This window comes from Carlito syrichta, unplaced genomic scaffold (assembly GCF_000164805.1).
Source record: "Carlito syrichta isolate Samal-C Ts95f unplaced genomic scaffold, Tarsius_syrichta-2.0.1 Scaffold271701, whole genome shotgun sequence".
Classification (NCBI taxonomy): Eukaryota; Metazoa; Chordata; class Mammalia; order Primates; family Tarsiidae; genus Carlito; species Carlito syrichta.
This window is the reverse complement of record NW_007215797.1, coordinates 190,508-214,946: the sequence shown is the minus strand read 5'-3', so window position 1 is coordinate 214,946 and position 24,439 is coordinate 190,508. Positions and strand designations below refer to the sequence as shown.

At 41.2% G+C, this 24,439-nt stretch overlaps 1 protein-coding gene across 7 annotated transcripts in view; it reads right to left on the bottom strand.

Annotated features, from left to right (window-relative positions):
- The window catches only part of KIAA1217 (KIAA1217 ortholog), a 158,374-nt gene that overhangs the window by 77,820 nt on the left and 56,115 nt on the right, over window positions 1-24,439 (bottom strand). Inside the window, exon 1 of one of the 7 annotated variants that reach the window (XM_021709668.1) lies at window positions 18,377-18,720. The exons of 5 other annotated variants lie outside the window; for them this stretch is intronic. The gene's annotated coding sequence lies outside the window, so the exon portion shown is untranslated. Of the gene's footprint in view, window positions 1-2,541; window positions 2,827-18,376; window positions 18,721-24,439 lie in introns of those variants that run through there. One more of the 7 variants, XM_021709669.1, reaches the window with a different exon arrangement.

Sequence of the window (24,439 nt, the reverse complement as noted above, 5' to 3'; positions counted from 1 at the left end):
CAAATGGTAGGTACTATTGTCATTATTGTTATTAATCTCCCCCAACCAAGTTTAAAATCTCTAGAACCCATTCGGGATAAATAATAGTCCTAACCAGGTTAGTCACTACTCCCTGTCCTCTTTTCCCTCTTCAACAGGCTTCAGATTACACCTTGATTTGGGGGACCCTGACCCCAATGAACACACAGCAGAACCTTCCCTCTTTCTGGCAAGAGAGTAAGAAGAGACATAAAGATCCTAGATTTGACCTGAGTAGGTAGAAAAAAAAAGATTCTAGGGAGCATAGAACTGTCTAGAAGGATGAAGAACATTAATGAAAGGAACATGTACAATTGACTTTAATTCATGAAGAGTTGAGTAAAGTGTCTTTGAGAACAGCAGAGGTATCTGTAGAGGTATTTTAAAAAACATGCTTGGTGACATGCAAAAAATGATTAGGAGATGTATTATATAAATAATTTTAAAATAAAAAATTAAAAAATCTCATTAGACTTCCTGGTGGTATGTGTAGGTAAGATCAGAAATAATAAAAAATAATTCTGATACATTGTGCTGAGCATTCATGAGGGGCATGTTGGTGATAGTCAAAATATTTTAGAGCCAATATCTAGCATGGCGTGGGCCCCAACCCACCAGAATGGGACCTTAGCTGATGAGGATGGATCCCAGCCATGAGCAATCGGCATTGTGGATCTGGAGGCAATGCTGTGTATCAGCCCTGCCTTGTTCACTTCACAATAATCTTGCCATCAACCAACAAGGTCACTGAAAGAACCACTGTCAGCCTGAGTTACCCACAGAGGAGCTGAGTACAAGCATTTGGTTATGATAGAACAGGTAAGCTGAGGTTGAATGTCTCCATCAATACAGGTGACTTGGAGGTTGGGAGCCTTTGGCAGAATCCTTATGTTGATTTGCCAAGCTATGACTGACTTTCCAAGACTGAACTTTAAAAAGAAACCTGATCATTTCATCCTCGGCTCTAAATAGAGCCCAAGAAGAGAATGACACAATGATCCCATTATACAGTGGGAACATTTGTCCTAAACCTACAACTAGAATGAACCCTTAAGATGAGACAACTTGGATTCCTAAGAGGCAGAGACCAACTAAAGGCAACTCACTCTTAGGATGTGGCAGGTGGTAAGGAAAAATGAGGAGAATCGTTTTCCAGTCTTCCGTGTGATATCCCAAGGTCACACTTGCAATAAAATGGGGACTTTACAGATTCCAGACTATATTCACCTGATTGACTGAAGCAGGGCAATGATTAAGACTGTATAATTCACAATTTAAAACAACCCCAGCCTTTGATGCTAGTGTTCTTTCTATGGCGCTAGTTCCTGGAATCAGGCACAAATACAGTTTAACTTTTTAAAAAACTATTATTTGGCCATTGAGTAAAGACATGGCATTAAAAAATACAGGGTTTTTTTTTCCTGCACTGGTACTAAAACCAGACCTCCTAGGAGAAAACTGTCCAAAACTTACCAAGTAAATAAGCAAAACACACACACACACACACACACACATACACACAGAAACACAGAGTTGCCATTCACCTTAATATACCGAATCCCTTATTCTCCCACCAATCTCTCTGATGCTACTAATCTCTATCATCTCATTTCTCTGAGTAAGTTAAAAGTATCTGGAAATGTTCTATCGTTGATGCTTTTTTTCCCCCAGGGGATTTCAACATCAATGTCTTTGTGTGAACTTTAAAGAATTTCATTTCACAGCAAGAAAGAGATGACGTGCACATACAAAAATAAAGATTCTTCTAACACCTTATCAGACTACAACATGGATATCTTTGCCTGTACCCGAAGCCCAGATGCGAAACACATTCATTTAACTGCCCTAGGTATATTGACAATGTATGAACGAGACTGTCCTCCCTCATTCATCTGCTTTGTTGGGCATTATCCTTCCCTCTTTCTGTTATTGCCCAAGCTATTCTTGTCTCTTGTTTGAGTCCTTCCAGTTCTTGAAAGCACGGTCATTTCCTTCAAAGCCTCATCACCGTGGCCCCAGCTGATGGTGTCCCTGCCCACAGCATGAAGCCCCATACATGGTTTGCCCCATATTTCTGAAAGACCAGAAAATATCTGGGGCCGTTTCAAATTAATTATCTGAAGTCTGCGGCAGGAATCTTTACATATAATTATATTTCATTTCCCAAAAGCACCATGAGTCAAATCAAATATTACTCATTCAGAAGTTTCTTGAAGGCAAGAGAAGAAGGAACATCTTAAAATTTGTTTCTGGAAAAAAAAAAACCTAGCATAAAAAGTGTTTATTTAAAATCATTTTGGGAAACTGTCTCATGTAATCATGTCTCTCTGTGGAGCACTTAAAATACATATATTCTTTGCGGCAAGGGAATATTATGTAGAGTTTATTGTATTTCAAACCCCACCCTTCCAAGTCTAGAATTTGTAAACATACCACTCGATCAGACCACATAATGAAGTAACCAGAGAACTGAAAAGGATTTTTAGGAGACTCTTTCATTCTCAAAGAATTAAAGCCACTTACTTTTTCTTAAGGAAATCACCTGTATAACTAATGCTGTGAACAAGCACATTGGATCAGCTCCCGATATGCGATTCCTTTGTTTGCTGGCTTCATCTAAATCCTCAGTTTTGCACTTGGGTATTTTAGACAGCTTCCTCTTCAGAGACAAAATCATCACAAAAGGCACAGGGATCCTTAAATGTTTCCCAGCTTGAGTGTTCACTACCAACAAAGACCATTTTGTTTTACCCAGTTTTCTGAGCGGAGCTGCCACAGGCATGGATAAAAAGTAGCCCTCCCCATGATAAGTGAATTTCTCCTCCCCTTGGAAATTAGTCACTGAATAACCTCAGCCCACATCCAACCACAGGCTACCGCACGGGTGACTCAGTCTTTCAACAACTGCTTACAGAACAAAAAAACACTCACCAACGAAGGAACTCTGAGTGGCCTAGGTAAGTGGGTTAACAGCAGAGGAAATATGACAAACTAGATCTTACCTACGACAAACGGGATCATGAAAACAAGCAAACAGCCCGCCACTAAGAAACGAAACCATCAGAAAACCCAACGTGCTCATTAATCTGGAGGACCGACTCTCAGATGGGTTTTCTATTGAGTTCAGGGTGATGCTGCAGAAGCCTAGACCAGCACCCAACACCCATTCTGCAGCCAGACTTTTGAAGTCAGGGGACTGGCAGCTGAAGGAAACATGAGACTCTTCCCCTGGTTTATATACCAGAGAGGAAACACGAGGCCGATAAGGAGGCTGTCTATTCATTAGCCAAGCTGAACCTTGGTGGCGACCAGGAATCAATCCCACACAGCGCCGGGCCAGCAGGCAGTCTCCTGGAAAATACACCTGAAATGAGAAGGGAAGACAGAGAGGGGATTCCAGAAGGGAAGCCAGAGCCCTTCAGCCCCAACCTAAGCCAGATGAAGGAGGAAAATGTCAGGCAGTCCCAGAGGCCCCCGTGAGCCACCGCTGTCAGCACAGCTGTTCTTGTCCAGAGAAACAGGTACACGGAGATGTGTGTCCACAACATGAAGCGACTTGTGCAGCTCTCAGCAGAGGACAGGTATTAATACAAAAGGTGAGGGGACAGAAAGCATCTCTTTGGCTTGCTCCCAGGTAGGCTCTGTGTCATTAATCACCATCATGGTTTCTGAGCCCTTGGGGACTGCATGGAACCGAAAGCTATCTGAGTGGGAATCCGGTGACAAGGAACGCCACATGCTGGGCTGGAAGCCCCACTGGCCTCACGCCACACCCAACTACCACGCTCTGGGCAGCCTGTGCATTTTTAAAACATTTTAGGGCTTTTAGAGGTTGTTCTTGCTGACCAAAAGAATCCCATGACGTCCTTTAAGTTCAAATCCAGTCAGCACTGCAGGCTTAAAAAAAAAAAATGTTTACTGCCACCAAATCGCTTTGTGGTTATTAAAGAAGGGGAGCAAATGGAGCACGTGACATTGCCACCCTCCTAAGATGTCTCATTAGAAACAATATTTGGATGAAGCGGTTGTAACAGATGCCACCTAAGAGGTTGGAAAAGAGTAGAAGGAATGTGAAAACCCTTGTTTTGATTTTTAAACTAATCAGCCCGGGTTTGTTATTTCTCACCAGAGTATGGGAAGCCCACACTATCAGTCCCTGATGCATCTGGTACACATTTGGCAGGTTTTGTTTTTTCTGTGATACACGTGCTTTCCTGGAAGGGGGGCGGAGGGGTAATGCTCCCTCGTCTGATTAAACCATGATCCCACGCCTACCACATCCCCCTAGACCCTGTTTTATGGCTCCTGCTCACAAGCATGGCTCTTGTGATTCTTATTTACCTGCTTTACACGCAGGGCTGCTTGTTCTTGTGACTGCATGCGAAGTGTCTGGGCCAGGCTGCCATCTAGGACACAGAAGCACGAACTCTCTTTCTGCTGTTTGGCTAAGTGAATCATGCCATGTTCAATATGTTTTCCCACGACTGCTCCCTCACAGAGAGGTGGCTTCTGTTGACCCTGTTACTATGTGAGTCGGTGGGTTCCATGCGAGAGGAGGTGTGGTTTTCCCCTCCTATCCCTTCCTTCCTGCCAGGTTCATAGCAATTTCCTTTCACTTTCAAAATGCTCTGGAGCACTGTCTGCAGCCTGTATGCACGGTTTCGTCATTACAGAGCAATAACTCACTGTCAGGAGTCTGAAAGCCAACCCAATCCTGCGGTGAACCAGGATGAGTGAGATGCTATTGAGCAAGCACTAAACTCACCCAAGAGTCCAAGAGTTCAAGCTCTGAAGGCCCCAGAGTACCGGCTAATGAACCGGACAAGCCAATTTCTGAAGCAGTATCCTGGTGCCGTGTAGGACCCATTGGCCTAACCTGAGTGGAAGGTATGCTCACCAGAGAAGGGCTCATTCAGGTCAACTCACCAGAGTTTGGTTCATTGTGGGTTTGCCCAGCCGCAAACATCCCCATGCTCTGGTTTGATGACTTCTCCAGATCTGTCTGAACCTGCTCCTCCTTGGGATGCTATAGCCTTTGCTAAATTACTCTTCCCAGCAGTGTATAAAGTGTCCTACTATTCATTTTCCCTCCTTCTTTCATTGACTGGGGCTATGAGCAAGTGGAAGCAACTTATTTCTTCTGAGTTAGTGTTAAGAATGGACTTGCTAGTAAATGTTCAGCATTACCTCAACAGGATATAATTTTTATGCTCTGGTAAGGCCAATTGTATTGTGGAATATATTCCTATTTCCCCTTTTGTGTTCACTTCTTGGTTGGTTTAAACAACAACAACAATAAATGCATATATATGCTAAAATAAAATCTAAACTGTGCCTGTAAACATGAAGATGATAGCATGGAGGAAAGTGACGATTATATTGGAAACATTTCAAATTCATCATGCTGGCACTGTTAAAATTGGAAAGACTGTCATTTGTAAGGTCTGCGTTAACCTATCCATGTTCCATTTGATCATAAATGGAATGTCTCCCGGACATAAGATAGATAGACGGCTGCCAAACTTATTTACTTCTCAGGAAAAAGATGGCCTAGTCAGCGGTTAGCTTATGGCTATATTTAAGATGAGTGTTATTTCCATAAATATTTTGACGCGAGGAACTCTGTTGAGCCCTCCAGTGCCAGACCTGGCTGGCCGGTACCGTGCCCAGCAGTGATTAAAGATCTCAGTCTGGAACAAAAGAAAGAAGTAGTGTTAAATAAATCATTTAACTCTCAAGCCACAATCAATAACTGTGCAGAGCAGAATGGATAAAAGAAAAATGTCCTTCTCTCATGGCCACTCAATCTTCTACTGGGCTACTCCCCTGTTATCCAGGCCAAGGGCAACCTCCTTTTGTACCTAGAATAGTTACAGTCTGCAAAATATCTTCTTTCTACCACTTGCAACAGATGGTACAAATAACTCCTTCTCATGACTTATCTCCATCTCTGCACATTCACCCATTTCCTGGATGAATGCTATTCTTTTATGCACTTTTATCTCTTTTGGTGTTTTCTAGATTTGTTGCTAGTTAAGTTACCTACGTCACCCGACTACAACTTTTCAGTGCCTTGGACTTTTTTTTTATAGCAGTCCTTGAAACTCCTATTTAACTTGTCAACCTACATTCTGCAACATATGATATATTGCTTTATTTGCTTACAAGGCTTCGATTCTAGCAAAGGATTTTAAATGTGCCCCCTGCCCAATCATCCACAGTTTTCAGTTTAAAAAGTGCTCTCAATTATGATTTTATTGCACGGGCCCTAGAACTCAATGCAAGACATAGGACAGGTGTCACTATCACTGTTTCTATCTGAATGGTTAGACACAGAGGGCAGGGAGTTAACCTCACCCAGCTTCACACAGCTGCTAAGTAGTGAAGTAGCAAGAACCCCAGCTTCCGGCAATGGGGACTTCACCATCTCCTCTGTGGTCTGAGTATGAAATGCCTGGACACTGCAGGCTGCTCTGTGAGGAACCGTGTTCTTCACATCTTTCTGACCAGGACCACCGGGGGTTTCCTGCTTGATTCCTGGCTTCTTAGTGTGCAACATGGAGAACTCCGTCTGAGAAGTACTGAACTTGCTTGCTCTGCTCATAGTTCCAGATTTTCAGAGCAAAGGAAATCACTGGGACAGTTCAGTAGGTGTGGGATCTAATTATCCAGATACTCTCTTGACTTACTGTTAGGTTTTATATCTAACTGCCTCAAAATCAATAAAATTAGTCATATAATTATCTATTAGTTATGTTTAACTTATAGCTGTATCAGTATACATACTTATATAGCCTTTACTTGGATATTACAGGCATTATATATCAATCAGTTATCACTATATTTATATCACGTATCACTGAGTCATGTATGTGTTTATATGCATGCACATATGTGTATATATATGCACACACAGACACACACACGTGTCACTATTAGACGCAGACACCAGATTACCTGTGGAATAAAATATCTGGACCTTATATGATTATGATTCCTTACCATTATCACCCCAGTTCCACCACTGGTGACATTTTCAGGACCACACCCCTCAGAGATGCATGTGCCACTGACAGAGGGATTGTGTCTCCTTCACTGTGTTCTGTGTCCCTTTTTCCTTTCATTGGAAAAACTGATCAGGTTGATTACATTGTGTGTTAAAAAAAAAAAAAGCTAGACACAGCATTATATGGCTTTAGGATAACTACAACAATGTGAGAATTAAAAAGTACATATATTTTAGTTTGATGATATGACATATCTAAACTTAAACACATTGATGGTGATTTTTTAATTTAATTTAATTTAATTTATTTATTTATTTAAAAAATTTTTTTTTTTTGAGTTGGAGTCTCACTCTGTCGCCCAGACTGGAGTGCAGTGGCTGCTCCCGGCCACCGCAGCCTCGAACTGCTGGGCTCCGGCGATCCTTCCGCCTCAGCCTTCCGAGTAGCCGGAATTACAGGCATGTGCTACCACGCTTGGCTGATTTTTGATTTATTGTAGAGATGAGGTCTCGCCTGCCCAGGCAGGTCTCGAACCCGTGGGCTCAGGCAATCCACTCACCTCGGCCTCCCAAAGGCACGGGATTACAGGCTGAGCCACCGAGCCCGGCTCATTGATGGTGATTTACATAGAATGTTATACCAAACAACTGTAGCTTAAAGGATGGTTTTCAAAACTCATGACAGAAAATAGCGGTGAACACACTGATGAGTAGCATAAGGGGAGACCCCCCAAAGCCCAGAATTATCTTTTTGGAGGGCAGGCACCTTGTAGCACTTGGAATTTGTTCCTCTGGATCAAACGGTCAGCCAAAGACTTTTATCTTGAAGTTTTGAGAAGGTTGCATCACGATTTGTGAAGGAAATGTCCCGAGTTGTGGCAAACAAGCGACTGGTTCTGCCACCATGACAATGCACCTGCCCACACCTCACTGAGTGTTCAGCAGTTTTTGACCAAAAGCAGCATGACCCCCATGTCCCACCCTCCCTAGTCACCTCATCTCACCCCAAGTGACTTTTGTTTGTTTCCCATAAGAAAAAGTCCTCAAAAGGAAACCTTTTGCTGATGGGGAAGAGGTGAAATAAAAAACAGAGGCAGAAGCACTAAAAAGCATCAAAATTGATGAGTTCAAAGCTGTTTTAAGACGTGGAAGAGGCATCTTGATGGTTGTGTTGTATCAAACAGAGAGTACTATGAAGGTGACTGAAGTTTAAACATGTAAGAATAAATACACATTTTAAAATAAATAAATTCCAGGTTTTTTTGGGTTCCCCCTCATAGATGCCAACTTGGAAACCAAATGGCCATTTCTTCTTGGTCTGTCACTGTCTTCTCACAATGGAGCTATTCAAATCTCCAGATGCCGGTTCCTCCACTAGCCCCTTTCTCAAGTGTTCCCTGGTAGGTTTAATCCTTCCGGCCTGCCTCATATCTCCCCTTCACCTTCCTTCCCTCCTTTGCTCACATCTTTTCTGCAACCAAATTTGCGGATCTGGGTTATAATCTTAGCCCTTCCGTAGGCACCATCCCATTGCCTATGTCCTACTCAGCCTTCATATTGATCTCAGTAGAATATATGTAGTCTCTATTACCAAGCAAAAGAACAAACACACAACACAAGGTGAGCTATGTCGGAGGAGGCAGTTTTAAAGGGAATGCTATGGATGACTTCTGATGAAAGGTGTTTTAGTTGTGCCATTATTTTGCTCCTCAGCTGAAAAATATCAGCCAGTGTGTCAAGAGAAGAAAGGATTGTGTGAGTGAAGAGCCCCAGAGGATAACAGTGAAGGATGATAACTCACAAATCCGTCAAGTTCAATTTTTCCTCAAAATAAACAAAAAAAATGATGGAGTTCCAAATCAGAAGAGCCCTTGTGCCAACTCTTCCTGGATTCAGAAGAGTCACTTGCTCTACTGTCAACAGCAACTTTCAAAAATAAATGAAGTTCCATGAGTATCTTAAGTATATTGAGTATGTGAGCTGGGAAAATTCTCCTGTGTAAGACTGAGAATCGATGCCATTTGTTATACAGTTTTATAGGCTCATGAATGAAAAATTGTACTTTTCCAGATTTCATTAGCTATGAAAAAATCTAAGAGGTTCCAGGTTTATAAATTAAATGAATGCAACTTTGAAAACCCATCTGTTTTCCTTGGGTATAGTTGGAATCTGTGGCAGAGAATACAAGAGCACCTGCTAGTTTTGGGGCCAGGCCAGTGGCCCTGAATAATCCCAGGTGTGTGCAACGCAGCACGGTGACAGAGGAAGGACACTCCCTGGGGAGTCACGGGACCTGCTTTCCAGTCAGTTTCTTTCTCTGTAAATAAGAAGTCTGATCTTGACTTTCTCTAAGGACCATTCCAAAAATAAGATTCTGTAGATCTGTGAAATAATGATTGAGTAGCCACCATTTATGGTCCAGGCTGATGACAGAAAAGGGATCTGTAAGACATATGTCCTATCTTTGAAGAACTTACATTCTAGTAGGGAAAATAAGGCATGTACGTGAATACTAAAAATATGACAGAGCAAGAATAACTTTGCCGTGTGTCGAATGAATGCAACAGATATACTCCTGGAGTCGATAGCAGAATGAGATTCTTCTGGCTGGGTGGGTAAGGAACATTGTTCCGAAGAGGTGAGATTTAAGTGGGTCCATGAATTATGAGTAGACTTTCAGTAGATAAGAAAGAGTTTCCTTTCTTAGGTATTCCAGACAGGAAGTAAGGCAGATCAGAGACAAGAGGTAGGGAAAGCTGGGTATCCTGAGGAAATGGATAGACGACTGACCCAGCCAGAAAGTTACTGCAGGACAGTGGTTCTCCAACTTTGGTGTGCATCAGAATCACCCAGAGGTTTGCTAAAACAGATTACTGGATCTCATATGCACTGTGTCGGATTTAGTAGGTCTGGCGTGGTGCTGGAGAATCGTATTTCTAACAAGTCCCTGGTGATGCTGACCTGCTGGTCTAGCAATTACTCTTTGACAACCGGCTGCTTCAGTAAGCAGAGGAATGTGGTAACACAGGTCACTGAAAAGTCACATCACAATCTCCATGCTACTGTGTGGGCTTGTTAAACACAATTCAAAAAGTGATCTTATCAAACATCGGGTGGCAATCATAATCATCTAGAATTTCTCTCTCAGTAAATATTTTCAACTAAATCTGCTCGGAGAAGTTGAAACTAATATTTTGGAAGACTTTCCATTTACCAAATACTTTCCAGAAGTATCTTATTCCCAGCTCATTCCCATCAGTAAATGCTATAATCCCCATTTCACAGATAAACAAACTGGGGCCCAGGGCCTTCAAATGTCTTACTCAAAGTCAAACAGGGACAGGATCTATTCAGTGCCAGAACAATCTTGCACTCTAGTTTTAAGAAATCAGTGTGGAGGTCTAACCTTCTCTGAAGGCTTTTCAAAGGAGAGCAAAAGGTTCAAGGACCTCTGAAGATAAGTTTTATTTTGTCTAAAATCAGGTCCAGAGATACTTGAATAAAGTCATCCGTATTGAGTGTTACAAGAGTCCCAAGAGAAGGATAAAACAGATCAGACCATGTTAATGTTATCTACAAATGTGGGGAAAAACATTTTCCAAACAATGACTCCTGGATAACTTTGGGCCCCACAAGAGTGTTCCATTTCAAAGGAATACCTTCGTGTTTTCAGTTCAAATATCAAGCCAGCCAGCCAGCCCGTGAACATACTCAGAAATCTGAGATGGTCAGCAAAACCACTGCTTCTCCTTATTTGGACAAATAACAGCCTCAAAGATAACCAGTTTGGGAGCTGTGCATGCCCTGAGGCTGGGCTTGGCAGGCATCTCTGCCCACACCCTGCCATGCTTTTTGCTGCACCAACAACTGGGGAGCTTAGTCAAACATCAACCAATCCCTTCTTCCCTACCAGGTTCTGATACAAACAGGGGCCTCCTCAGAGACATGATCTGCTACCCTGTGTCTCAGCAACAGACTGCCAGGCTTCGGAGCATCTCTGCCCTCAAGTGAAGCCCTGCATTCCTGATACTGAGTAGTTTATGAGAGACAAAAAAGATAGGTGCTCCAGGTAAAGAAGTCATGCTTCATTTGACAAAATACCCACAACAGGCAAGGGGGTAGACACTGTCTAGTTGTCCCCACTCCATCGGTTGTTTCCAGAAAGGAGAGACTTCTCTTCCACACAGGAGGCAAATGAAGAAAATGCTCTGTAGTCTCAGGAGCGCTTTTCAGAGTTCATGAGTTCATGATTACCACCAAGAGCTTTCAACTCAGTTAAGAGAGAAACAAGCTCTAGGCTGAACCAAAAGCAGCTTATCTTCCCCCAATGTTCAACCCAACCTTTCCTCCTTCCCTTTTATTTTGTATTTTCTTTACTTTTTTCCTCCCTCTTCTGAAAAGCAACACTGGGGCAAAACTTCTCCCACAGAAGATAGAAAGATGAGGGTCAAAAAGCAGAGGGGGCTTCTTAAAATTGTAACAGCAAGACGTTGGGTCCGTTGTGATGACAGGTAACTGAAGTATACAGATTCGCTTACGATTTTTTAAAAGGGTTTAATCATCTTGATCAATCAGTATTTCTCCATATCCTCACACTCAAGGAAGGAAGTAGGGTGTGGTAGAAGGAGCTCTGGATTATGACTCAAGGGGCTTGTTTTCTGCTCCTGAGAATCTCTTCTTAGCTACAGTCTCATGACTATGACTGTGGTCCTGACATTGAACTTCTCTGAGCCTCTGATTCTGCGGATGAGTTGGTTCAGGACAACCTTCTGTGTTTACTCTTCCGGTGCAGTGAATGTCCAATGAGCTCAACATTACTTTGCATGCAGAAAGGCGTGATCAACATGCATTGTTATTAATATCACCAACAAACATTCATGGATCCACTCAGAGTTATGAGGCAGAGAACAATGAATAAAATGGGCAATATTCACTTTAATATACTCATAGAAGGATGAAGAGAATGACACATTCTTTTTTGAGATACAAGAACTTCAAAAAAGAATGTAGATTCTGAATGCAGCCAATGTGAGAACACTACACTGTATTATATTCCAAACATCATCCTAAAGAAAACAGCCCAATTATATGCTTTGGACTCACACTCAAGAAGGTACTTTTTTCTTCCTTTCCATTTCCAAATTAATTGGTGACTCTGAACCCAGATCAGGTTATACAAAACTCCCCACTCATTCATTTCCTACTGGTGCGGCTGCAAGTAGACTCAAATTTCAATTATTTATAATCGCTATGAGATGGGTGATGGCCCACATCCCTGCTTTGAATCGTTTTCCTTTCCTTCTCATGTTATCACCTGGAAGAACCTTTCTTTGTGAATGAAAAGAGAATCCATGGCTTTACTTGTCTGTGGCCAGAATAAAAGTTGTGGTTGGTGAAGAAGAGCCTGAACCCATTACCTCAAGATACATTTTTGGAGGCTTTCAGAATTTCAGCTCTGTAGTGTCCATTCTAGTCCTGTCCCTCATTTCTATTAAAAACAGAGATCTGGGTGCTTTGGGATAGTTCTTGATAGAAAAACATTTATCTCACCTGGCGTGGTGGCTCATACTTGTCATCCCAGCACTTTGGGGGGCCGAGGCGGGAGGATCGCTTGAACCCAGGAGTTCGAGACCAGCCTGGGCAACACAGCGAGACCTCATCTCTACAAAAAAAAAAGAAAATTAGCCGGGCATGGTGGTGCATGCATGTAGTCTCAGCTACTTGGGAGGCTGAGGTGGAAGGATCACCTGAGCGGAGGAGTTGGAGGGTGCGGTGAGCCATGATTGTGCCACCACACTCCAGCCTGGGTGACAGAGCAAGATCCTGAGTCCGAAAAAAAACAAAACCAAAAAAACTTATCTTGTAATATTGCTCAAAATTTTTGGCACTTTTTTTGGTATAGCAAAGAGTGGCGATTTCATACAAATGTAGAGATGTTTTGTTATCGCACATATCTGCCGAGACAGCTTTGCACATATACTCACTGTATCTATATTTAAAATATAACATTATATTTGGATAGCTCTTATATTAAGATTCTCTATGTATGTGAGTACATATCTGTCGATAAAAATTCTGTGCCAAAATTAAAAATATCAAAATTCCACATCTGACTCATTTTTATGCTCTAGTCTCTAAAGCAATTCTGAATAGAAACTTATTAGCATTTCACTAAATTTCTTCAGATCATTGTTACGAATAATAAAAATACAGAAACATTTTAAAACAACATATTTCAGTCTTAAAATGGTCAGATTAACATAATTATAGCCTTAGGTTGCCAACAGTGCCACATTTCTCATTTTCATGAGAATGCAGAGGTTCTCTCAGATCGCCAGCTAATAGGCTCCTTGGTCTAAATATATACAGTAAAATCTGCAGCAAATTTCTGAAGCATTAGAGTCTGAACCCTGTGGATATCTGCTGAGTAAATTGTGCTGCAGTGGAGCAGATTTTTTATTTTGCAGTTACACAGCTGCTAAGAAATATATTTTTAGATTTGCTTTTAAAGGCAAGTAAAATGGTATCCACTTTGAAGATATATATCTATAATGCTCCCTTAGCCCCTACTGCAAGGGTTCAATCATCTACAGAATGTTCCATTCAGTGTCCTTCTTCCTTGGAAGTGCAAGGAATGGCACTTGATGCTCATTCTGGATGAAGTCATCAGACTCCAGCCACCAATCCTATGCTTTGGAGGTGGTACACTTCAAAATGCATGGAAGTTTAAGCACCCTATAGTTCAGACCTCTGCTAAATCTGAATTACACCAGCATTGACATTGGTCAAGATTTCTTTTTTGTAGAGACAGGGTCTCGCTATGTTGTCCAGGTTGATCTTGAACTCATCCTTGAACTCATGCGATCCTCCCGCCTTGGCCACAGTATGATTTCTTATTGCCATTTGGGTTTTTGTCTGACAGCTCTTCCTACTCTATTAAGGACAAATGAAAAGGAACGGGTTCAAAGAGTGAAATCAGAACAAGGCAAAGCATGACCTTTGAAGTCAAAGGAAAAGGAAGAAAAAGAGATAAATCAAGTACATGTGTTGATCATCCAACTAAGTCAAACATATTTTCTGTATTTCAGAAACATGCAGTGAGCTAATGCTGCATGACAATGGGAAGATGCCCTCTAGCTTAATTAACAAGCTGGAGAGTCACACCTTTTATTGGGAGACACCTTAAGTAAATAAATCTGCACAAAAGGAATTTAATGAATAGCTCTTCTTGTGTCAAAAAATACAATACTGAGGGTCTTAAAAATTCTTAAAGAAGAATGAGATCTGGATTCTGACATAAAAATGGTTCATTGTTTTCCACTGTATAGTCTTTAATGAAGTTTTGCTCTGTCCCTTCCACCGACCTCTGATTAGGGGCTTCATCTTAAAGCATTGGTTTCTACACTTCACGCATCAAGAAGATACCATTGCCATTTTGGCCATATACTTATACCAGTTGTACTATTACTAATTTAATAATTTTCTTTAAGTCATTTTTAAATAAACTTTTTTTTCCTCCTTAGTTGTGAGTTAAGGAGAATTATAGTTGTGACCTAAGGAGTTAATGCATATTAACTCCCAGGTCTTCTGGTACTACCTATCTTTCCGACACTCATTCAAAACAACATTATATAATGATTAGAAATGTAAAAACCTGTTTTTCCAGGTGCCACCTAAAGTCACTGATTCCAGCTGATGAACAACTTTGAAAGTAGTTTGAAGAGTCGTACATTGAGTTTCAAATAGCGTGATTGTAGGAGCTCTTTGCTGTTGCCAAGAGGCTGATTTTAAAAACAATGTCATACTACTGTACAACCTTGTTGAGCCAATATTGCTTTATTTGAAATATCTCATAATTCAAAGCAGTTGCTCTTTTTCAGTTGCCTTGATGGCCTATACTCTTCCCATAAAAAATATTGTATAATCTAAATCTGGTTAGTTTGAAATCCACCTATTTTTGATCTAGGCTCATGCCTTTCCCATGGATCAGCTCTGGCCCCAATACAGGATTTCTGGTTCTATTTTAGTAAGATAGTCCAGAAGAGAGAGAGAGCTGTACTGCATTCTGGAAGGTCTGTGAAAGCTGATTATACTCAACTACAGCAATGCATGGCAAAGAGAAGTCAAATATATATAGTGCTTTCCTAAATCGATCAAGAAAATAAACCTTGTGAGGCCCAGAGGGATGCGAATCAAAGCAAGGAGGAGCCTGAAATTGCACTTGATACAGACAAAGGTCTGGTCTAGGGGGCAGGTAGCTTGAGCTCCAGCCTTATTTTTGTCACTTCCTTATTTTGTGATCTTGACCAAGTCACTCCAACTACTCTGGGCCTCCTGGTTATCAAATTACAGGTGAATAGGTTATAAATGACAATCCCTAAGACCCTCTTTTCCACTCTAATGCCTAGACCCCTTTTTCTATTCTAAAACCCCATGACTTCAAATAAGTTAGGCCTGTTTCTTGAGGGAGCACCAATAAGGAAAGTCAGATATATTTTCTCCGTCACAAATCCAAAGCAGTCTGCTCTAGTCCCTCAAAAGCTGACACAGGGCTGGGCATGGTGGCTCACACCAGAACTTTTGGAGACCGAGGCGGGAGGATTGCTGAAGTCCAGAAGTTTGAGACCAGCCTGGGCAAAATGGTCTGTACAAATAATTTTAAAAGTATCTGGGTGTAGTGGTATACACCTGTAGTCTCAACTACTTGGGAGGCTCAGGTGGAAGGATCACTTGAGCCCAGGAATTTGGGACTGTGGTGAGCTGTGATCATGCTACAACACTCACACCCGGGTGACAGAGTGAGACCCCCAATTTACCAAAAAAAGTGGATGGAGTATCTATCACTCCTGCAAATTATATGCAAGCAAAAAGATCACAGGAAAAAGTAGGACAGAGAGGAAATGTGTTACCAGCAGGCAATATGTATCTTGAAAACATTTCTTTAGAAGAGTAGCATGTGTTTCTCCTCACCCCCAAATGTATATAAAAGTAACACATGCTTACCTGAACCATTTTAGAAAATGCATAAAGTCAAGAGTGGTCACCTGGAAGCCTTCTCTGGGGTGGGATCTTGGACCCAGGGACCCTAAGCTGATGTGGAAAGGAACAATCTAGTGTAGTCTGGGCTGCCCCAATGGGCACCCACAAAGAACACAGAAAAGCAAAACCCCAGCAAGAAACCAACATGTAGGTACGAGGGATACAACTTGAAAATGCAAGGACGTGTGCCCCCACTCAGAGGCAATTTCCACTAACATCTATATTTATAAGAGCAAAGAAAAGGGATGTGGCATGGATATCAAAGCGGAGAGGGATGTGGTAAAAACCTCTCCGGTGCACTGCAGTCAGCGTCGGCTTAGAACTCTTTGAGAGCGAACCCTAGTACCCGCTGAGGGAGGAGGCAGGTTCTGCTCCATTGACTTCTGGTTCTGTTGATTGTGTAGCCAAGTCTGGATTTTATGCTGAAATGGGCTGGAAGCAAGTTGCCTTGATCCTGAAGGCCAAATTCTGTGTTGTGAGGAGCAGCTGCATCTCTTGTTGATGCTGTTGGCAGTAATTATTTTGCATCACAAATCACCAGAATATTTTTGCTGCTGTGTTGATGATGTCTCAATCATCAGGAGAGGTTGGGAAGAGCAATGTTGAAGGTGAAGTCTGGCTGTGAGGCAGCTCGGTCAGCTGCCATCACTTCAGAACGCTTTACCTTTAACATTCCTCCTGTCCCCCTCCTGACGGCTCCTGTCCCCCTTCTGATGGCTCCTGTCCCCCTCCTGACGGCTCCTGTCCGCCTCCTAAAGTGTCAGGGGGCAGGCACAGTTAGCCAGGCTCCATTCACAGACAATTTCTCACTCCCAAATCAAACTCACAAGCAAGCTTCCTGCTCTGTTCCATGAAAACATTTTATATGAGCGACATGGCACATGAAGCAAAGAAGAAAGCAGGAAAGGCAAGTTCGCTAGGAGGAAAGAGAAGTTTATCCAAAGCCGAAGTGCCTTTTGTTAGGGCCACACTATCTGATGGTCACTGTTTTCATTTCACTCTGCGTAAGTTGTAACCAGGTCCCTGGATAAACAACCATTCTGATACTAGGTTTTGGATGCTACAGAACTAAAACGAAATAATAAAATTCCAGCAAAGTACAAAATAATTGATCTTGAAAGTCAAACAAACATTACTTATTTATTATTATGATATTCAAGATAAGTTATCTGTATTTGATTCCAAACCCAAAGCTCTCAGCTACTAACTATTGAGGGTATGCAGTGCAGGTCTTAAAAACAAGGAGTAGGAAGACAGCCTGGATTTAAATCCCATCTCTGCTACTCACTAATGTGTGATCTTGTTACTTAATCTCTCTCAGGCTCGGTTTTCCAGTTTAAAATGGGTATAACAGTACCTATGCCATAGGGTTATTATGGTGACTAAATGAAATAAAACATATTATTTAGATCACATTGGATAACAACTTTTCATGTACAGTAGCTCATCTATAAACTGGGATAAAGCTATCCACAGGAATATAGATAAGCAGAACCATGCACACATGCACCTTTGAAAGGAAACAGACTGACTTAAAAGGATGTTGCTCTTATTAAATCCCTTTAAAATAAATCAATGCTAAATACCATGATTGAACTACTGCAAGAGCAAGACAGAATAGTTATCGCAAGTAAATATGATTCCTGTCAAAGACTTTTTCAGGCAGTCATTCAATCTGATATAACAGGTTTGTTATATTAAACTTATTAGTTAAAAAACTGTAGAAGTTTTAGTGTTATTTCATAACTTAAATCGATATTTCTATAAGATTTTTTCAAAGACAGGATGAAAGCTATTTTTATCCTAAAATTTAAAGTGATTTTCACAGAAATGAAACACCAAATAATTTTTCCCTGAAATGCTGAAGAACGCACACTAATTCTCTTTCCCCCTGAACCATGCCTTTAGATGTTCTACATTTGTCTCAGAAGCTGAATGCAAGTCAACATCTTCGTAAAAACACTGGAAACTGTCACAAAACACATAAATCAACAAGACCTGTACCAGCAGACTATGTTGACACTTTAAATGCTCCTCTAAATTATAAGGTTAAGCAGAAACTAGATCACAAGATGTATAGATTGGAGACAGTCCAGTGTAACTTAAGGGAGTTTTAAAAAACAGACTCATGCCAATTACAAAGAGGTTTCCTTCTAAGCAGTGTGCAAGAAGTGAAAATAAAACCTAAAATTGTAATGCCTTATTGCATTGAACTTGAATATAGAAGAGACAAGTCAATTGAATGTACATGTGCCAGAGCACGACAAAAAAAATTCTAAAGATTATATTTTATTATAAAGGTGCAGCTCTTACCTTACATTTTCCATGAACCTTTCTTTTCTAGAAGAAACTTTCTAGAGTTGCAGAGACCTTGAAACCCATCTCTCCAGTGCTTCCAGCTCTGCCTGTCTTCATGGTGACTAAATGCAAGGCTTGGTTTTTTTTTTTTTTTTTTTTTTACAGAAGGAAGCTTTTAGTCAAAATATGTGGTTTAAAGGAGCAGTATCCACCCTTGTTAAAACTATTTCACGGACATTCAGAGGTTTTATTTCTACTCTATGGAAGTTAAATCTGAGTAGGAAGGCATTTTTCCTGTCCCGGAAATCAGCATAACTAAAACCAATGCTGAGTTAACGAGAAATGTTTCTTCCATGTGTTCTGTCTGGCAGAAACTGCAAGCCATATCAAGGAAACACGTGATGTTTATAAATACAATATGGCTCGTGTTGTCATAACCTCTCAATGACACAAAAAAAAGTACAAGGAAAAGCAAGCAGCCACGCAGCAGGAAAGATGAGATTTGTATCACTTGGAAGCTGCATATCAGATGTGCATATATTACTCTTTCTTGCTTCTTAAAAAATAAGGCTTTATAACTGGAAGCAGGGAAGGAAGAAGAAAATATCTACCATGTTCTGGATAGCCACTGGATCAAATGTGTTTGCCTAGCTAATCATTTCCATAAGCATACTTCTTTATCGACTGCAACAGAAACATCTTTTTGCCTCCCAGAAAGGCACAAAATAAAAGAGACATCATTAGACACATCACTCAGAAGTGAGTTAATTCAAGCCAGTAATAGAACGAAGACAAGGATTTCACATAGCCCGGAATGAAGTGAAAAATTACAGATGTCCACCTCTTTATTGATGATGGAGTTATTGATTATTATCTGTATCATTATTGGCTTTTCACCACGACATCTTCAGAATCTCCCATGAGAGTCACAGAAGGACCTCGACTTATAACAAGTGAATCGGTACATCTTTACAATAATAAAATTAGATTGACTCTTCTTTTTTTTTTTGGAGTCTCACTCTGTCTCCCAGACTGGAGTGCAGTGGCTGCTCCCAGCCACCGCAGCCTCGACCTGCTGGGCTCCGGCGATCCTTCCACCTCAGCCTTCCAGGTAGCTGGAACTACAGGCGCGCGCTACCCGGTTAATTTTTGATTTATTGTAGAGATGAGGTCTCGCCAAGTTGCCCAGGCGGGTCTCGAACCCGCGGGCTCAGGCAATCTACTCACCTCAGCCTCCCAAAGGCAGGTTGACTCTTCTAAAATCATCATCCTGTTTTATAAGTTTGGAGGTATTTGAAAAACTACCAACTCATCTAGAAGTAAGATTTGCCAAGTGAGTTATAAATATGGCAAAACAAGATCTGTCTTACTTAGACTTGTTACTTAGAAATTTAGCTTACTTTCCACCACAGGTGAATTTAGTTCCTGAAACCTCCCCCACCCCCCAAAAGTTAGACTTCTGACAACCACTTATTTTAATCTGTCAAAATCAGACTTTTTTCTTAAGTGCTCTTCTCATCTTAAAATTCAGGGCTATTAATTGCTATAAAATTATATTGAGGAATCACTCTATAAAAAAGATACCTGCACACGTATGTTTATCGCAGTGTTGTTCACAATAGCAAGAACCTAGAAACAGCCATGCTACCCATCAAAAGAAGACTGGATTAAAAAAACGTGGTGCATATATACGATGGAATACTACGCAGCCATAAAAAAGAACAAAATCATGAATTTCGCAGCAACCTGGATGGAACTAGAGTCTATAATACTGAGTGACCTCTCACAGAATCAAAGATCCGAGTATCACATGTTCTCACTCATATAATGGACCTTGAACATCCAATGCAATACTATAAGAAAATGACTGACGGTACTGGGAAACTATGGGGGGGGGATGGGATTAACAGTAGCAAATATCTGTCTGGGGATGGGGAAGCACCACTTATCAACAGGGTGCCTGAATGAAACGTAATTGTACACCTAACCCTTAACTGTACCCCACAAAATCATAATAAAGAATATTGATAAAATAAAAAATAAAATAAATAAAATAAAAAATTATATTGAGGACTGGGGAATTTTGTTAGGATGAGTAGACATTTCTATTTCTGATTTTAATCAGTGTCCAATACCGGGATAAACCGGGGAACGTACTGCAAACCTACAACGTTTGCATTTACAAATCATTGTATTGATCTTAGCAGATAGGGTATTAACTAAAAGGGTAGGAAAGTGAGAAGAAAGTGGGGAAGGCAGGGGACGTTCTGAAAAGGAACAACGAGCCCGCGGGTTCGAGACCTGCCTGGGCAACTTGGCAAGATCTCATCTGTACAATAAATCAAAAAATTAGCCAGGCGTGGTAGCGCGCGCCTGTAGTTCCAGCTACTTGGAAGACTGAGGCGGAAGAATCGCTGGAACCCAGCGGGTCGAGGTTGTGGTGGCCGGGAGTGGCCACTGCACTCCAGTTTGAGTGAGACTTTAACTCAAAAAAAAAAAAAAAAAAAAAAAAAAAAAAGGAACAATGAGTGGTGAGGTCTGGAGAAAAGAAGAGTGAGACAGGCTTGATAAGATAGTGGCCTTTGGTTTAGGTCTTCTGAAATGGGTGAACAGATGCAGGACACTGCTAGGGGAAGGAAGGAGGGAGAAGGGAGGGGGACAGGTGGCAACACACTGAGTATCCAGTCCACTAGCAGGGAGAGAGGGCCAGCTGGAAGCCCAAACTTCGCCTGCATGCACCCTACTTAATGTAGTAAATCCTCACTTGCACCCCACAACTCTAAAACTAAAAAATATTAAAAACAAAAAACAAATGAGTGAACCATGGACGTGGGTGATATGGACAGCAGTGACCACAGGGGTGATTTAGAAGGCCAACTCAAGAGTTTCCAGGTCTGAATCCAGCTCCACCTCTCTCTAGCTGTGTGGCTTTGAGCAAGGTCATTCGTCTCTCTAAGTCTCAACTTCCACATTGAAAGCAGGGGCATAAAAAGAATCCCTCTCACGTTGTGCAGTTGTGCAAATCAAATAAGAGCAAATACAAGAAAAAGGCTTAGCACAGAGTGAGTATATTATGAATGTTAGTTACCTAATACCACTTTCATGAGTAAGTGAAGGGAACATTATGGTTGGGTCAAGGAAGACCTTGAACAAATAAAATTGGATAGGACTGTTTTCGAAAACTCCCATTTCTACAACAGTCTCTGATTCCATTTTTATGGGATTCCTTCATTCCCCCCAATTCCAATCCCTTCTTCTCAGCCAGAACACTGCCCTGTGGAAAGCAGAGCTCTGAGTTCTGTGGCCACTACAGACACACATACTAAATGGGCACATATTTCTCTTTTTTTTTTTTTTTTTTTTTTTGTGAGTATCTTTTTAGTGCAGTCAGAAGAGAACAGAGTGGAGCAAAGTTGAAGATAAACAGATGCCATGAAATTGACACATAATAGAGTTAAGAAATGAAAGAAATATGAATAAAGGACATTTTGTGTGTTCCAAAATCTTGTTAGGAGCATCATTTCAAAACTTGATAAACTTAAATAAAATATCAAGGAAGGAAGGTTGAAGTCTGAATACAAAGAAATATCAAGAAGTGAGTTCAAGGCTGCGTGCAGTGGCTCACGCCTATAATCCCAGCATTTTAGGAGGCTGAGGTGGGAAGATCACTTGAGATCAAGAGTTCGAGACCACCAGTATGGGCAACAAGACAAGACTTTGCCTCTTCAAAAAATAATTTTTTAAATTAAAAAAAAGTAAGGCCAGGCACCGTGGCTCAAGCCTATCATCCCAGCACTTTGGGAGTCCAAGGCGAGAGGATTGCCTGAGACCAGGGGTTCAAGACCAGCCCGGGCAACTTAGTGAGACCTCATTTCTACAGTATATCAAAAAAAAAAATTAGCCAGGTGTGGTAGCAAGTGCCTGTAGTTCCGGCACCTTAGAGGGCTGAGGCAGAAGGATCGCCTGAGCCAAGCAGGTTGACGCTGGGTTGGCCGTGAGCATGCACTCCAGCCTGAGGGACAGAGTGAGACTCTGATTCTTAAAAAAAGTAAGTTCAAATCCAATGTCCAACATTCCTCAGCTATATGAGCTTGGGAAAGACCTCTTTGGCTTATTTTATAATCTATAAAAATAGTATAGCTACTTTGCAGAGTTATTGGCTAATTTAAAGCATACATAAAGTACTTAACACATTTCCTACTCCACAGACACAAAAAGGTTTGTTATCTTATGTCTAGAACAACAATGATATAGAATGAGCACTATTTATATCCTGACAGATTCTGCAAGAAAAGTAATAGAGTTCACAAATTTTTTTTTACAATTTTGCAAAAAAAAAAAAAGGAGCAGAAGAAGAAGTCAAAGTGGAATGTGCAACAAAAGGAAGGAAGATAAAAGTAGAAAAATTAAAAAGGGAGGCCAGGAATGAAGCCAACACACAAAATACACGCCGCAAATGCCTGTACCCTTGCTGTGGGTGGGCCACAAATTTAATTCTAAGCTTTAGAGTAGCAACACAAAGAGGGAAAATGATCACTTACAGGATTCAAAGTGTCCATATGATAAAAATAAAGCAGGAGAAGCACAACTATTTCTGGTGATGAGAACAGAGAGATATTTTTACAGTGGGTCCTCATTAATGACAGAAGATGAGCAACCCAGCACTTATAGCACCATCAGAAGTGTGGCTGGTCTATCCTCTTTTACAAGCATTTACTCTACAGTCACCATGGGTTAAGACGCCACTATTGGCTTCCGTGGGGGCTGCAAAGGTGAACCTAATATGATTTGTACCTTTGAAGCATGTCTTGTCTCGTAGGTGAGCTGAACATGTGCTTTAATGACTATGACACGAGGCGAATGTGTGACACATCTCTCAAAGGGAAAGGCAGAGCACCAGGAAAAGCTTCCTGGGATAGACAATCTTTTATCCAGGCTCTAAAAACTAAATTTTTTAAAAAACATTTTATTATGGATATTTTCAAGCATAAGAAGGCAAATAAAATAAGAAACTCCTATCCTCTAGCTTTGACATTTTTCAGCATTTAGCCCATTTTGTTTCATCTGCTTCCACCTTTTAAAATTTCTGGGTTACTGTGGGATTTGAAAGCAAATCCCATCCATTATGTCATTTAACCTGTAAATACTTTAGTATGTTTCATTTTTTTTAAACATAATCACCAACCTATTATTATGCCCAACAGAATTACCAGCTACCTCCTAATATCCCCTGATTCCTAACATGTGTTCAAATTTCCCAAATGGTTTTAAAGATGTCTTTTACAGTGGTTTTGTTCAACTCAGGATCTGAACGCGGTGCATGGTTGTGTTTGGTTGTCATAATGGAGAGGGCCCTTGAGAGACTTAACAGCGTTTCTCTCCACTTTTTTTCATGCCGGCCAATGTGTTGAAGGAATTGGACAACTTTCCTGGAATATGTCAGATGGGAAGAATTTTTAAAGGCAGATATGTGAGGAGGGAGGGGGAATTTCAGACATTTGAAAGAAAACACGAGAACGAGATGCAAGAAGCAAGAACCGTGAGGTGACTCTGCAGGGAAATAATGAATGCTAGAACTATAACAGGCTGCAGCTAAAATATCTTGAACCCGGAGCCATACTGTCTGGGTTCAAATCTTAGTTCTGCCACTCTCTAGCTGTGTGGGAAAATCTCTTGACATAAGCAACTGTTTTAACAGCTGTAAATATGGAGCTTCTATCATGAGCTGCCTTGAAATTTTACCTTGAGGATTAAGTGAAACTACCCATGAATGTGCTTAATAAGTGCTCAAATAAATTATCTATTGTAAGAATGGTGGCACAGGCAGTAGCTGAAAGGTCAGTCGTAAGAGATGTTGCAGAGTGGAGTGGACAGGCTCTGGTGACTAGCTAAATGTGTGGGAGAACAAGAATCATGCAAGAGAAGAGTTTTTGATAACTCCACATTCTAAATTCCTCTTCCCACACCCTTAAAACATGCATGCCTGCACACACACACACACACACACACACACACACACACACACACTCCATCACAGTCCCTCAATCCTTCAAAAGATTGGCCAGGTGCAGTGGCTCA